A 14,536-nucleotide genomic window follows, 5' to 3' on the forward strand; every position below is an offset into this window, starting at 1 on the left:
CTTTATAATGCCTTGCTAAGGCCACATTTGGAATGCTGCATTCAGTTTTGGTTGGCATGATGTAAAAATGATGTGGAGACTCTAGAAAGAGTGCAGAGAAGAGCAACAAAGATGATTAGGGGACTGGAGGCTAAAACATATGAAGAACGGTTGCAGGAACTGGGTATGTCTAGTTTAATAAAAAGAAGGACTAGGGGAGACATGATAGCAGGCCAATTGGCTTTTAATGGCAAGAGACTCTGGTTCTTTCAAACGTAGCTCTTCCCCTGAACCCAGCAGGTATCAGGTAGGATTGGATTAGACTGAGCAGCAACTGACTGACTGCTGGTAGTGGTGAGCTAGGCAATGAAACTAGAAAGAAAGAACCAGCTCTCCTTCTGCTGCTTATGGTGCAGCTTTCTTCATCCTCTTTAACTGTTTTTCAGAATGCTTCTCTACTTCAGTTACTGTTCCTTGGAAATATCATTAAGCCTATATCCAAAGTAAGTCCAGCTATGAGCTGGTAGTCAAGGTCTCCTTGAGTGCATAAAACTACAAAACTAGAGCAAGTTTTGACAAATGACTAAATTCATGTCAAAATTCACTTTTTGCAATATCACAGGTTCATGTTACATTAGAGAGAGAGAAAGTTACATTAGTTGTTGTTTTCCCATTGATTGGTACTGCTTTGTTGAAGGAGTGGAACAAAGCCAGGGAAATATCACAATTCCTGTCCTTCACATACTCCATACAATTCAAAGAGTTTGGCCAGGGTTGTGGTTATAATATGAGAGGCTACACAAATTTTTTAAATAAAAATAAATAAATCTGCAGGGTTTGCAAAAAAACTATGCTGCCATGACTATTAGGACAGAATTGCTTGATCAAAAATCAAGGCAGAAAGCAAAGGTGTTTCCTCATTGACATTCAACTGATATTTCAGTAAATAACATGAGAAAGAGATAACATATCATTGCCTTTTAATTTCCTCTTTCTCTAATACTTTTTTTATATGTCTTGTGGTTAGCTCCAACCAAGGCCAGGCAGGAACATTCTAATAATTTGGATAGATATATATTCTCAGATGTCAAAAATCATCTGAAAGTGTCAAGAGGAGCAGGGAAAATGGTGTGAGACAATAAGAAGTGAAAAAGAATTCTAGGATATAGCCTGCAATCACAGGCCTTTTTGTAGATGGGTGTGATTCAGATGAAGAGTTGAATAAAGGATTAATTGCACCAGTGAAAATATACTATCTCATTGAAAGGAAATGTGCACATGAAAATTCAAAGAGCGACAATATCACCGACTTGGATAAGATATTTTAAACACAAATGACAGACATTTATCAGCCTTCAGGAAAAGGCTAGTTAAAAAGCTATATATGGGTGAAACTGCAAAATGACTTTGAAATTATGATTTATTAGCTTTTAACTGCTTATTTAGCATCCTCCATGATATTAATATCAGACAGTAGCCATAGCAATAGCAGTTAAACTTATATACCACTTCATATTGCTTTACAGCTGTCACTAAGCAGTTTACAGAATCAGCATATTGCCCCCAACAACCTGGGTCCTCATTTTACTGACCTTGAAAGGATGGAAGGCTGAGTCAACCTTGAACTGGTCGGGATCAAATTCCAGGTAGTGAGCAATGAGTTAGCCTGCAATGCTACGTTCTAATGACTGTGCCACCCCCATATTGGTGCAATATGGGACCTATCCTTCACACAATTGTATACAAATTTTAAGAAAATACTTGGTCATATATACATATACATATACATATACATATACATATACATATACATATACATATACATATACATATACATATACATATACATATACATATACATATATACATATACATCAGTGGTGTGTTGCTCCTGGTTCGGCCCGATTCAGCCGAGCCGGTAGTGGTAACAATGTGACGTCACCGAACTGGTTCTCTTTGACTGGGAGCTGGGCCCTCCCACCCACCCCCGCTCTATTCTTACCTTTATTTCTTGTTTTTTAGCCCAGCTGATAGGGGCGGCAGAGTGGATTGCAGCACCTCAGCTGGGCAGAAACCTAACGCGCTTGTGTGCAAAGCGCATGTATGAAGAGAACCAGTGGTAACACCTGTTGGAACCCACCACTGATTTATTTATTTATTTATTTATTTATTTATTTATTTATTTATTTATTTATATCCCGCCCTTCTCCAAGTGGACTCAGGGCTGTGCACAGCCAGAACTAAAACACATATCAATACAAAATTTAAAATTATTAAAAGAATTAAATAACTGTGGCCCAAAAATTTAAAACATTGAAAACTAAAACCCATTTGACAATTTAAAAAGCTAAAAAGACTAAAAAAAGGGGGGGGTTCACGCCAGCCCTGCTTGATGGAAAAGAAAAGTTTTTAGGGCACGGCGAAAAACCGAAGGATCCGATATCCTTCGTATCTCTGGGGGCAAATCGTTCCAGAGGGCAGGAGCTGCCACAGAGAAGGCCCTCCCCCTGGGGGTCACCAGCCGACATTGCCTGGCTGATGGCACCCTGCGGAGTCCCTCTCTGTGGGAGCGTACTGGTCGCTCCCACAGAGAGGGACTATATACATATACATATACATATACATATACATATACATATACATATACATACACACACACACACACACACACACACACATATTCATTCTGATCTGCTTTTCAAAACCGTTCGATGCAGAATTTTATCAGCTTAGAACCATAGAAAATTCCATGAAGTGATATCATTCCGATAGAAGATGTCATTTAATTTCAATAAGTCTTGTAAGGCAAAGTTCTCTGCCTGCTGACTTTGTTTCAGGTAAGAAAGTTGAATTGAGAAAGATTGGAGGGAAGGGAATTTTCTTGGCATTTGGAGAAAATTGGAGAAGGCATTGTAAGCCGCCCTGAGTCTCCGGAGAAGGGCGGCATATAAATCAAATTAAAAAAAAAAAAAAGATACTTTATATGTGCCAAAGGCCTCTTTAAAAATGCATGAAACAACGATGGACCTATTCCAACATAGATCACCATTGCAAATGAAGTTGATTCAAGCCAGAAAGGGCCATTAAGCTACAATTGTAGAATGGAATCAGCAATCAGCCTTTTGATGCCTAGACAAAAAACCAAAAAACGGAATACTTTTTTGTAAAGATACCTTTATTGTAAAGTGATAGAAGTACTGAAAAAGCACCTTTGGGACAACCATGACCTGAATGACTGAGAATTTCCTTAGACATTTAGCTATGCACTTTTGGATGAACACCCTTTGAATGGTATGGGAGTATGAACAGATTTCCAAAAAAATTGCAGACTACAGGAACCATTTGCGCTTCAATTTGAGATGCAGACAACAGATTCATCCCCAACAGCCTGTGAAGGAACATAGGGCAGAAAACATCCTGAAGAAAGCACAGCTCCACAACAGTCTTTTCAGCAGTTCCAAGAAAGTTCTGCACCCATTTGCACTACTCAGGTGACCCTGAAGACACAGACAAACCCCCAAGTAGTCTCAAAGACTCTCTAAAAGAGTGCAAATGACCAGCTGTCTGCAAGGAATATAAATCCTTCCATTCCCCACCATCCAGTCAGAGCTGAAGAAGCTTCTTGGAAGTGAAACATCTTCAAAGAAAAACAAGACAGTTCAGTTGCCATTTAAAAAAGCACCTTTGGGACAACTATGACCTGGGTGACTGAGAATCTCTGTAGACCTTTATTGTATGCTTACAGGAATAGAATCTTGCAAGTCTGAAAGCTCTTTCTACATCTCTCGCCTTTCCTCTCCTAAGAACTTGGGGAAATCCCTTCTGAGATTCTTCGTTTGCCCCATTCTTTCTATGAGCTGAGATACAGTATTTCTTAACAGACCATTGCTTTGGCTATAGCTCTTCCTTCTGTTTTCCAAGGTTATTCTCACAGATCCTTACAGGATCCTGTACAGGTTCCTTATGAGTAAGAGATAAAAGGAGTGACTGCGTATCATCTGGTCGATGATACACAATTTGTAGAAAAGAAACCAGGATGGAAACCAAACCCACAAAAAGTAAAGAAAAAAAGAAATAGGTGGCATAAAAATAGAAATTTCTAAATCAGGCAACAGTGAAGCCAGTGACTTTAAAATATGAATGATTATGTGTAAACACAGAAGAGGCGACGTATTGGTTAATATCATCCTGAAGATTGTGGCAGATCTCTGCATGGCCGTAATTTGGGGACGTGAAATGAGCCTTAAACTGATGGATTTGAATTATCCATTTTGGAATTTTTTTTTTTTTGTGTGTGTTGATAAATATATTATATTATCTTGAATTACAAGGCAAGAGAATTATGCTGGGGCATGCAGAAGATCGGGTTGTTACCCACTACGATGACGGGAATTAATAATCCTGATGAAACCCACAATTATTACTATATGGAATATAATTATAATGTCACTCGGGTGGTTGTTTTTACTTTTATATATATAAGAAGATATTTACTACTGATGGGGGCAGATATGATTGAAGATCTTGAATAAACTGTTGCACCAGCAAGTTATGTTACCCGATTATGGATGTTGGTTCTACCAATCCAGTGGAAAGACCTTAAAGAAGATACTATATGGATTATAAATTTAAAGTCATTGTCTTTTCTTTTTTTTTTATTTAGATATAATGGAAAATATAGACATATATTTTTAAGTAGTGTGGGAAGTGAATCAAAGATATTAAGAAATGTTGTGTATGGTAATTTTGCTTGATAGTGGGTGAATAAGCTAGTTAGTAGATTGGTTAGTCTAAGAAAAGGGATTTTTAAGTGATATATTTAGGGGAGTGGAGGAAATGGATAGAGTGGAATAAATGTTAAACTAGATTTGATGGGGAAGGCTGCTTTGAGATGTTATAGTAATATACATAGAAGATTAAATGTTAAAGTAGGACTTATTGTATAGTTTTAAAGTGGAGAAGTTATTTTATAATGTCATAGTATAATGTCTTTTTTTTTCCTTTTTTTTTCCTTTCTTTTCTCTTTTCTCTTTTCTGAAATGTATGGATAAAGGGGGATGTTATAATATTAATAATATTTTTAGTAAGTAAAGGTCAATATCTAGAGGAGGGAGTAAGTAATCTGTTATGAATTAGGTTTTTTTTGTTATGAAGAAGTCACAGGGGGGGATGGGTGGGGTGGGGAGGGGGGGGTTAGGGAGGGGGAGGGAGAGGGGGGGGGAAAAAGGGGGGGGAAATCTGTATTTGAAAAGGAGTGACTGCAAAAAGAATGAAAGGCTTGCAAATTTCATTTGTGAAGAAATAACCCAGTGGATCAACTTGGGAAGGAGAAGAGAATTCAGGACTAAGACTGGTGAAACAAGCAGACCAATTTCAAATGTGAGGAGGTCTAACCCAGAAGAAGGAATTAAGCAGTCATAAGGAAAGGGAGCAAGATAGAAGGATAGAACCTAGAGCCGTGATGGCGAACCTATGGCACGCGTGCCACAGGTGGCATGCAGAAACCTCTCTGCGGGCACTCCAGCCTTCGTCCCAGCCCAGCTCCACCATGTATGTGTGCGCTCCTCCTACCAGCCAGCTAGTCTTCGGGTCTCTGCTGTGGATGCACGGGGGATGGGGTGCATGCGTGGGGGTGCTCGCATTGCATTTGGGGGGAGGGTGCGCATGCACATACCCCCCGTGCCCCATTTTGGGCCTGGAAAGCCTCCTGCGTCAACCTGGAAGCCAAAAATTAGTGGGAGGGGGCAGGGCACATGCGTGGGGGGCATTTACATTACATTTTGGGGGTTCCAGCACGCACACGCGCATTTGCATGAGCGGGTGCGTGCTTTGGGCACTCGGCACCAAAAAGGTTAACCATCACTGACCTAGAGGGATCCTGCCTGACAAACCTTGAGCAACCCCAACTCTTTGAACAACTCTAGCAAAGGAGATGTTCAAATAGCAAATAGCAGTGTTCCAATATTTGAGGGGCTTCTACAAAGATGATCAAAATATTTCTCAAAGCATCAAAAGGCAAGACAAGAAACAATGGTTGGAAACTAACCAAGGAGGGAAACAACCTGGAACTAAAAAGAAAATTTCTTAACAGTGAGAGCAATCAATGAATGGAATAGCTTGCCTTCAGAAGTCGTGGGTGCTCCACCACAGGAGGCTTTCAAAAAAAGACTGGACAACCATTTGGGTCCCTTCTAACTCTATTATTCTATGTTGTATGTAGCAGAGGTTATACACCACTAAAATAAAATTGTAAACTTAAGTACAAAATTACAAACTTCCCCATCCATTTTTTGAATGGCAAAAGGGGTCGATAAGCATAGGGCCAATAAGAGAGAAATGAACCCCCCCCCCGATGCTTCTGGTTTCTGGCTCAGTATCTGGCCTGCCAGACAGGGCTTACAAATGACATGGATTCCTGTGACAGACTGTGATGTCATTTGCTGCACATCAAGAGGTATACCAGTATCACTGCTTCATTTTTAATCTAGGAATAGTGTAGGAACGTTGACAAGGATTTTAATATAATTTGTAATATAAGTCCTTGAAAGCAGTTTGCTCTGCAAAATCTGCATGATCTTGTTTTAGCTATGCAACCATAATCAGCAATAACATTTCCTTAATAGCAATAGCAATAGCAATAGCACTTAGACTTATATACCGCTTCATAGTGTTTTTACAGCCCTCTCTAAGCGGTCACCATATTTCCCCCAATAATCTGGGTCCTCATTTTACCCACCTCAGAAGGATGGAAGGCTGAGTCCAGTGGTGGGTTGCTTCTGGTTTGCACCGGTTCACAAGAAGTAGTAAAAATTTGAAGTAGTTCTGAGAACCGGTAATAACATTGGCTGGCCACACCCCCGACCCGGTCCCCGGCCCGGTCACCGCTCACTTACCCCGCCCACCTCAACAGAGGCTTTTTTTTTTAACTTTTAAAAGCATTTTTTCTACAACCTCTTCGGCCGAAAAAATGCTTTTAAAAGTTAAAAAAAAAAAGCCTCTGATGATCGCGCAGCTCAGCTAGAATCATCAGAGGCTTTTAAAAGCATTTTTTCTACAACCTCTTCAGCCAAAGAGGTTGTAGGAAAAAAAATGCCTTTAAAAGCCTCTGGCAATCCCAGCTGAGTTGCCTGATCGTCAGAGGCTTTTAAAAGAATTTTTTTCTGCAACCGCTTAAGGTTGTAGAAAAAATGCTTTTAAAAATAAAATTAAAAAAAGTTGGCCATGCCCACCCAGTTACATTACCCTCCTACCAAGCCATGCCCACAAAATAAGCCATGCCCACAGAACCGATAGTAAAAAAATTTAGAACCCATCCCTGGCTGAGTCAACCTTGAGCCAGTGAGATTTGAACTGCCAAACTGCAGCTTTAAGCACTCCTTAAGGTAATCATAGACTGCACATGCACAATATGGCTATAGAAAGAACCACAAGATACATAATGAAAGATGATATTCTAAGTCTTTATTCAGCATAGAAATGTTTCAGGAATGGACCATTTTCAGGACTGGATCAGCATAGGAATCTAAACATTTCTTCATATATATTTAATTTAATCAGTCAGGCTATGATCTTCTGAAGCCATTGGGGATCTATTTACATTCCTGGCTACTTTTAAGCTTCTGTTTCTGCTGCTAAATTTCCGAAACAAAATGTACAATTTCTATATTTTGCCAAAGTGATGTCCAGGCATGATCTTAGTATGCACCAAGAGACCTTCAAATCTCTTGCACCTCTACTGTATCTCTACCACAAATGTCCTCTTTTTTTCATCTGCATTGCCAGACTTTAGCTACTTTTATTTCTCCCTCCTCCCCTCCCCAACCCCATATCAAAGGAGTTGTACTTTGTGAACCATGTGGGTGTATCTACGTCCTGCAACTGGAGAATGCACACAAATATATAAACAGCTTAATGTGCAACATCCTGACTTTTCTACAAACAATTTCATGCCTTGTTTTCCAGCACTATAACTACAATGGATAGCTTCATGAGGCGGGAAGTAAATCTCTGGTGTTAAGTGTTTATTATATAGTCTCTCTTGCTCTGTTTCTTTGACTGTCACAATATTTCTTTGATGTTCCCGCAGTTTTACATTTCAAAGGCTAAGATAACAATGTGCTTTAAGACAAATGGGGTGGGGTGGGGAATAAAAACAGAATGTGCATCTGTAGTATACTAAATGGAAACGCATCCTGTCACTGTTTTTTTTCCTTCTTTTTCTGCATATTAGTTCATTTGTCTTTGTTTTATTAGGCTATATTTTTTTTAAAGAAAAAAGAACAAGAAGAACATGTTAATCCTAATCGTTGCAATGGAACGAAAATATCCATTCAATTTCATTTTTGTGTTTTTCAGATCAGTGAGATTGTGACAGAGTGAAGGAGCTCTTTCACATTATTACAGACACCGAGATGAAAGGAATTCAGCAGGCACAAATGAATTTCTGCTTTCCATATAATGCTAAAAGAGCGTTTTGTTTTCTTGCAGTGCAAAATAAGTCTGCAAGCAAAGTAAGGAAAACAATGACATATAATAGGCTGCCGCATACTTGACTAGCGTTTTGCTTTTCTTTTTAGCACGTTCTGGGCTTGTAATACACTCAGTGTATTCATGCAAATTTCCAGACTGACATCTGAACAGCTTGTAGGAACTTCCTGAGTTGTGGGGTCCATGAAAAAACTGGGCCCCATGAAAAAGTAAAAAATGTACGGTCAGCTAACTTCAAGAATTAGGTAAATGAGATGGCATTTTTCTATATTCTGAAGTAGCTACAGTGTCAACTCCTTTCAAACTTTATCCTGGGTTATCAGTTATCAGATATACAGTCCTGACATGGGAGTCTTATTTGGTCTTCCTCTCCAACCTTCTTCCCTCCTCTCCTATTCCTTTTCTACTTCCCCTTCCTTTCTCCCCTCCTCCTTTCTTCCCCCCTGCCTAACCTTCTCTCCTATTCCTATTTCCCTTCCCTTTCTTCCTCTCCTCTTCCTTTTCTTGTATTCCTCTCTCTCCTTCTCCCTTCCTTCAATCTCCCTACTCCTTCTTCCATCTCTCTCTCTATTGCTGTAATCATTTTCAATTCAGTGCTTTTTTTTATGGTGTCCAGGCATCCCTGGTTTTCCAGAGAAATACATGCTGATCAAGATCTATCTGCTTTCCTAATCAAGCGTTCTGCAGAGTCCATCAGCTGAAGGACCAAGAATGTGGGATATAATCTACTGCCCTGGAAAACAGGATCTTGAACTGAAACTTGTGTATGCATACAAACGGATTGATAGAAAGGAGAATTGTGAAAAAGGTATAAATTAATTAATTAATCTAAAAAAATCCCTAACTAGTTATTGATGTGAGAGCCAAATGTTGTGCCACCCACTCTATCCATAATAGAACACTGGAATAAAATATGCAGCAATTAGCATTTGAGCAACATAACATCTTTATCTGAATAATATTCAATTAAGTATATTGTATACTATGCACATACTAATTGACTGGCTTATGAATTTCCCTGTCCCCAAGGGGTTGGGAAGTGACACCACTGACTGTATTATTTCTTGATTTTTAAAAAACATTTTACATTTCTTTTAAGCACCACATTTCAACAATAAAAGAAAAAGCACATCCTTCCTACATTTAATGTACAGGGAAATAATAGATTACCAGCAAAGGGAATAAGGGGAAATATATTTTAAAAAATCAAGCTTTTGCTCTGCCCAGTAATAAACAATAAATTAATGGAAATTACACAAAAAGTTTGAAATTTTGTACAGAACATTCTTGGGTCAACAGACCTCTTGTTCCAAATATAAAATAATTATTTTGTTCTTTACATAACGTACCCGAGGAATAACTGCTCTGCATTAAGTATTAAAATGTTTCTTTGTGACAAGCTTCTCTTCTCATTCTTATACTTGATCAAAGAAGATGTATTAATTTTGCCCAATTATTAATACAACAGGATATCTCTGGGTGCTCCACATAATTGTGCTAATCCTTCTAGCAAGAATTAAAATAGGGAGTAGGACTTTTACTGCATGTTCTTCTGAGACCGTCTATCCATTATCTGCTACTTTCAATTATCTAGTAGCAAAGGAGTTGAAAAATATACCCAGGGCATTTCCACACAGTACTGTTTGCACTCAACGATCCTTCTAACACAGCTAGGCCTGCAGACTGTCTTATTTTCTTCTGTTGTTTAAATAGTTGACACACCATAACGTATATAGTATTCTTCCTTCAACTGAGCATTTCCAAAATATTCATCCAAACACCTTCACCTACACCCCACACTAAAGAGATGAAATACATTACTGATCCTCCTACCTCGCATTGTGTGCATATATCATGTCATTTGCAAAAAAAAGGAGAGAAAATCAATCAAACTCAAATAAATCTTTATTACAGTCATAGTTATACTTATTTATTATATTTATATAAGTATACTTACTTATTTATTAATTATTTATACATACTTATTTTCCCTACAAAAATAAACCTGTGAAGTGAGTTGGGCTGAGATAGTGTCAGATCACTACCAGTGGTGAAATCCAAATTTTTTTACTACCGGTTCTGTAGGTGTGACTTGGCGGGCGTGGTGTGGCTTGGTGGGTGTGGCTTGGTGGGCATGGCAGGGGAAGGATACTGCAAAATTTCCATTCCTACCCCACTCTGGGGCCAGCCAGAGGTAGTATTTGCCGGTTCTCCAAACTGCTCAAAATTTCCACCACCAGTTCTCCAGAACCTGTCAGAACCAGCTAGATTTCACCCCTGGCCACTATTGAACTGTTGTTATTTTTTCAAGCTTAAGGCAGGTCTAGAACTCAAGACTACAAGACCTAAGAATCATTGTAACAACAGTGCCACTGTCTCTCCTCCACTGGAGTAACCCCAAAATGCTCATTCCTATCAAAAGGAAAGAAGAAAACCCTTCCAAAGCAGGCCCTTTGTACCCTGCACCAAATGGAGAGGGAAAGGAGACATTACTCTGGTCAACATGACCTGTTATGTCAAGTCAACATATCTCTTTAAGTAGCTGATAGGCTCAGGAGCTGACGAGAGAGGATAATTTTTCCTCCAAAGAGAAACACACAAACAAGCTGTGTATAGCTTCATCAAACAAGAAACAAAAACAAGAAAGTTTGCCTATCCCCCACCACCCAGTCATAGTTTTCTTCTCAAGCTCAGCAAACGTAAGATGTGTGGTCTTCAACTCCCAGAATTTCCCAACCAGGGCACATCTCAGAGTTGAGACTCATTGATTTACACTACTATATACCTGAACTTTTTGGGGCACAGTGGCTCAGTGGCTAAGATGCTGAACTTGTTGATCAGAAGGTCAGCAGTTCCATGATTTGAATCCCTAGTGCCGCGTAACGGGGTGAGCTCCCATTATTTGCCCCAACTTCTGCCAACCTAGCAGTTCGAAAGCACGTAAAAAATGCAAGTAGAAAAATAGAGACCACTTTGATGTGAAGGTAACAGCACTCGTGAGCCTTCGGCATTTGGTCATGCCGGCCACATGACCATGGAGATGTCTTTGGACAGCGCTGGCTCTTCGGCTTAGAAATGGAGATGAGCACCACCCCTAGAGCCAGAAACGAGTAGCATGCATGTGCGGGGGAACCTTTACCTTTACCTTTTATATCTGAACTTGAAATAATTTGGATTTACCTATAGGACATGTGAAAATGCTCTAAGTGTTAGATCTTTGTATCTCTTTAGTGAAGAATGGATCTTTCTGGTCACAAAAGGAAACGAAATCTAGTCCAACCTCTTTCAGAAAAACAACAGGGAGGCCATTCCTGTGAATATTTCTTACCTCCACCCAAATTATGTGTGTGCACCTATATGCACATGTGGATGCATATATCTGCATACATGAGTGCCCGGATGCAAAGAAAACATTTTTATTTTTTGGGTTGACTCTGACAATTTAAAAGTTCTCCATTACTTGGTGCTTGGTAGGTATATTTTGAGAGGGGGCTTTATGACAGTTGACTCCAGGTGGGTATTTATTTTGATTAAACATTTGTGCTTTGCGTTTTGCTGAAAGATTTATCATATGTCTTCATAAACTTTATGAATTTTATCTAAATTACCTGGACTAAAAATAGAGCTTTTCCCAGCAGATTCTGCTGGCCCATGGGAATTGTTGTTTATATTGGTTTTAATTGTTTTTGCTTTTGCTGTGAGCTACCCAGAGTTATACTTCATATGGCATATTAGTTTCATGGATGTACCGATAATATCACATTCGTATTTCTGTTTCAGTCATTGAAGTAATGCTTAATGTATGGCTGTATGGTGGAAGCCAGGTCATGTTCCAGGGGAAGCTGTTCCAAAAAATTCCGTTGATTAAATAATGTTCAGGGTGCATCATACATCAGCAAACACAAAGACTCCAGATGCAAAGAATTCTCTTACTGAAAATCAGTACTGTCATATACAGGGAGATCCAGAACTAGACTTTTAAATGAAGTTGGTTTTAAATTGTACACTTCTTGCATACCCTATGCACTCTTCCTGACCACATCACCACCTACCCCATCCCTGAGCCACATGGCACCTCCTGCATGCTCCCAAGCACCCACGAGTGAAAATGTTGACCCAATAAGATAAGGGTTGTCTAGCAAAATAATATATCACATCATTCCAAACCAGGAGGAAAGGAAGCCAATATTGATGGTATCAGATATCATCCCACCACACCACTACCCAAATTTGAATTAGTGTCATCATTCCCTGATCTTTCACATCTATTGTTTTATGGTATATTGCTTTCTTGACAAGTAACATGATTGGTTGGGGTTCTGGGCAAAATTCTGGGCACTCTTGAGAGGATGAAAAGAAAACAAATAAAACAAAATAAACAAACCAATAAGTAATTACTGGATTCTGGTTTTCCTGAAAAATTGGTCTGGAATAGTAAAAATTAGATGGTAAGGCAGCTTGGAAATCTACGTAAACTATCCAGAATCCCATTATAGGAAAGAAAAAGCAATGGGGTATATTTCCTTCCTTCCTTCCTTCCTTCCTTCCTTCCTTCCTTCCTTCCTTCCTTCCTTCTTTCCTTTCCTTTCCTTTCCTTTCCTTTCCTTTCCTTTCCTTCGTTCCTTTCTTCCTTCCATCCATCCTTTCTTTCTTTCTTTCTTTCTTTCTTTCTTTCTTTCTTTCTTTCTTTCTTTCTTTCTTTCTTTCTTTCTCTTTCCTAACTGATCACGTTGGGGCGATTGATAATATCCTATTAAAATAAAGCCATACCAGGTTTTGCTGGGATATAAACTTATGAAACATTATCCTTCTTATGCAATAACATCTGAATAAACAATTGAAGTAAAATGTACAAGTGATAGACTAGTAAGAGATTGAGAAATAATGATTCCATCTGTCCATTCTTCCCAAAAAGGTCACAGGGGCATTAGAAATTAATTTTCCTTTGGGAACAATCTAGGTAATGAGAAAGTTGACTGAGTAAATCTTTTAAAGTTCATTTGTTTTTTTAAGAAAAGGGTGTCACATTATCTGGACTAGCTGGAAGGCATTTTTGGAAGCATAAAGTCCAGACTGCTAGTAGCATCCAAACCAATAATGACAGGTAAGTATGACTCTATCCAATCACATATGGAGACTCCATATTCACCAAGTTTGGTGACAGGATCACCCCAGCATCTCCCAAATGATATAGACTAAGGCTTATTTTGCTTATGTTATCATCCAAACTGAGTTGCAGATACTTAGCATATACTTAGCAATAGGGAAAAGGTCCCAAATTGCCATTAGAATATATCCAATGGTATGATGTAAATATTATAAATTAATGCTCATTTGAATTAGATCGCTGGAAATTATGAGCACTGAATAGCACTCCTGTCTGTTTTGGTTTTAGTGACTGAAGGGAGGATTGTTGATGTCCAAAAATGTTCATGAGGTTACTATGTTCTTTTTAATAACCTGGCTTTTGTAACAAAATTTGGAATCTAGTATTGTAAAATGCCTTTGTGCATTGCAATAGGACTTTAAATCTGCAGCCATTTTTTAAAACAGCCATTTATTTTAAAAACAGGCTCTAACTATATACTACTAAAAATTTCATTTCTGTAACCTCTGATTGTGCACATCATAGTGCAACATTTTGTCTAAAAAGGTATCTCAAATGGGCTAATGTACAGAATCCTGGGATCGTTACTCCCAAAGGAAATTTGGCGAAGTTGTGGCTTCTTCATCACTACCAAGCTGCTGCTGCTGCTGCAGCTTCTATGCCACCTCATTTTCAATGTTTGTGATAGTTTCCAAGAAACTCCTGCAATCCATCCCTCCCTCCCCCACCCAGTAACAGCCACTTACCTGCTTGCTGGGAAGGGAAGGGAAAGGAAGGGAAGGGAAGGGAAGGGAAGGGAGAGAGGAGGGGAAGGGAAGAAAGAAGGAAAGAAGGGAGGGAGGGAGGGAGGGAGGGAGGGAGGAAAGAAGGAAGGAAGGAAGGAAGGAAGGAAGGAAGGAAGGAAGGAAGGAAGGAAGGAAGGAAGGAAGGAAGGAAAGTATAGGGAGAAAGGGAAGGAGGAAC

The sequence above is a fragment of the Pituophis catenifer genome, unplaced genomic scaffold, assembly GCF_029215685.1.
Source record: "Pituophis catenifer annectens isolate HBS135680 unplaced genomic scaffold, rPitCat1.0.hap2 SCAF_1, whole genome shotgun sequence".
In the NCBI taxonomy this organism is placed as follows: Eukaryota; Metazoa; Chordata; class Lepidosauria; order Squamata; family Colubridae; genus Pituophis; species Pituophis catenifer.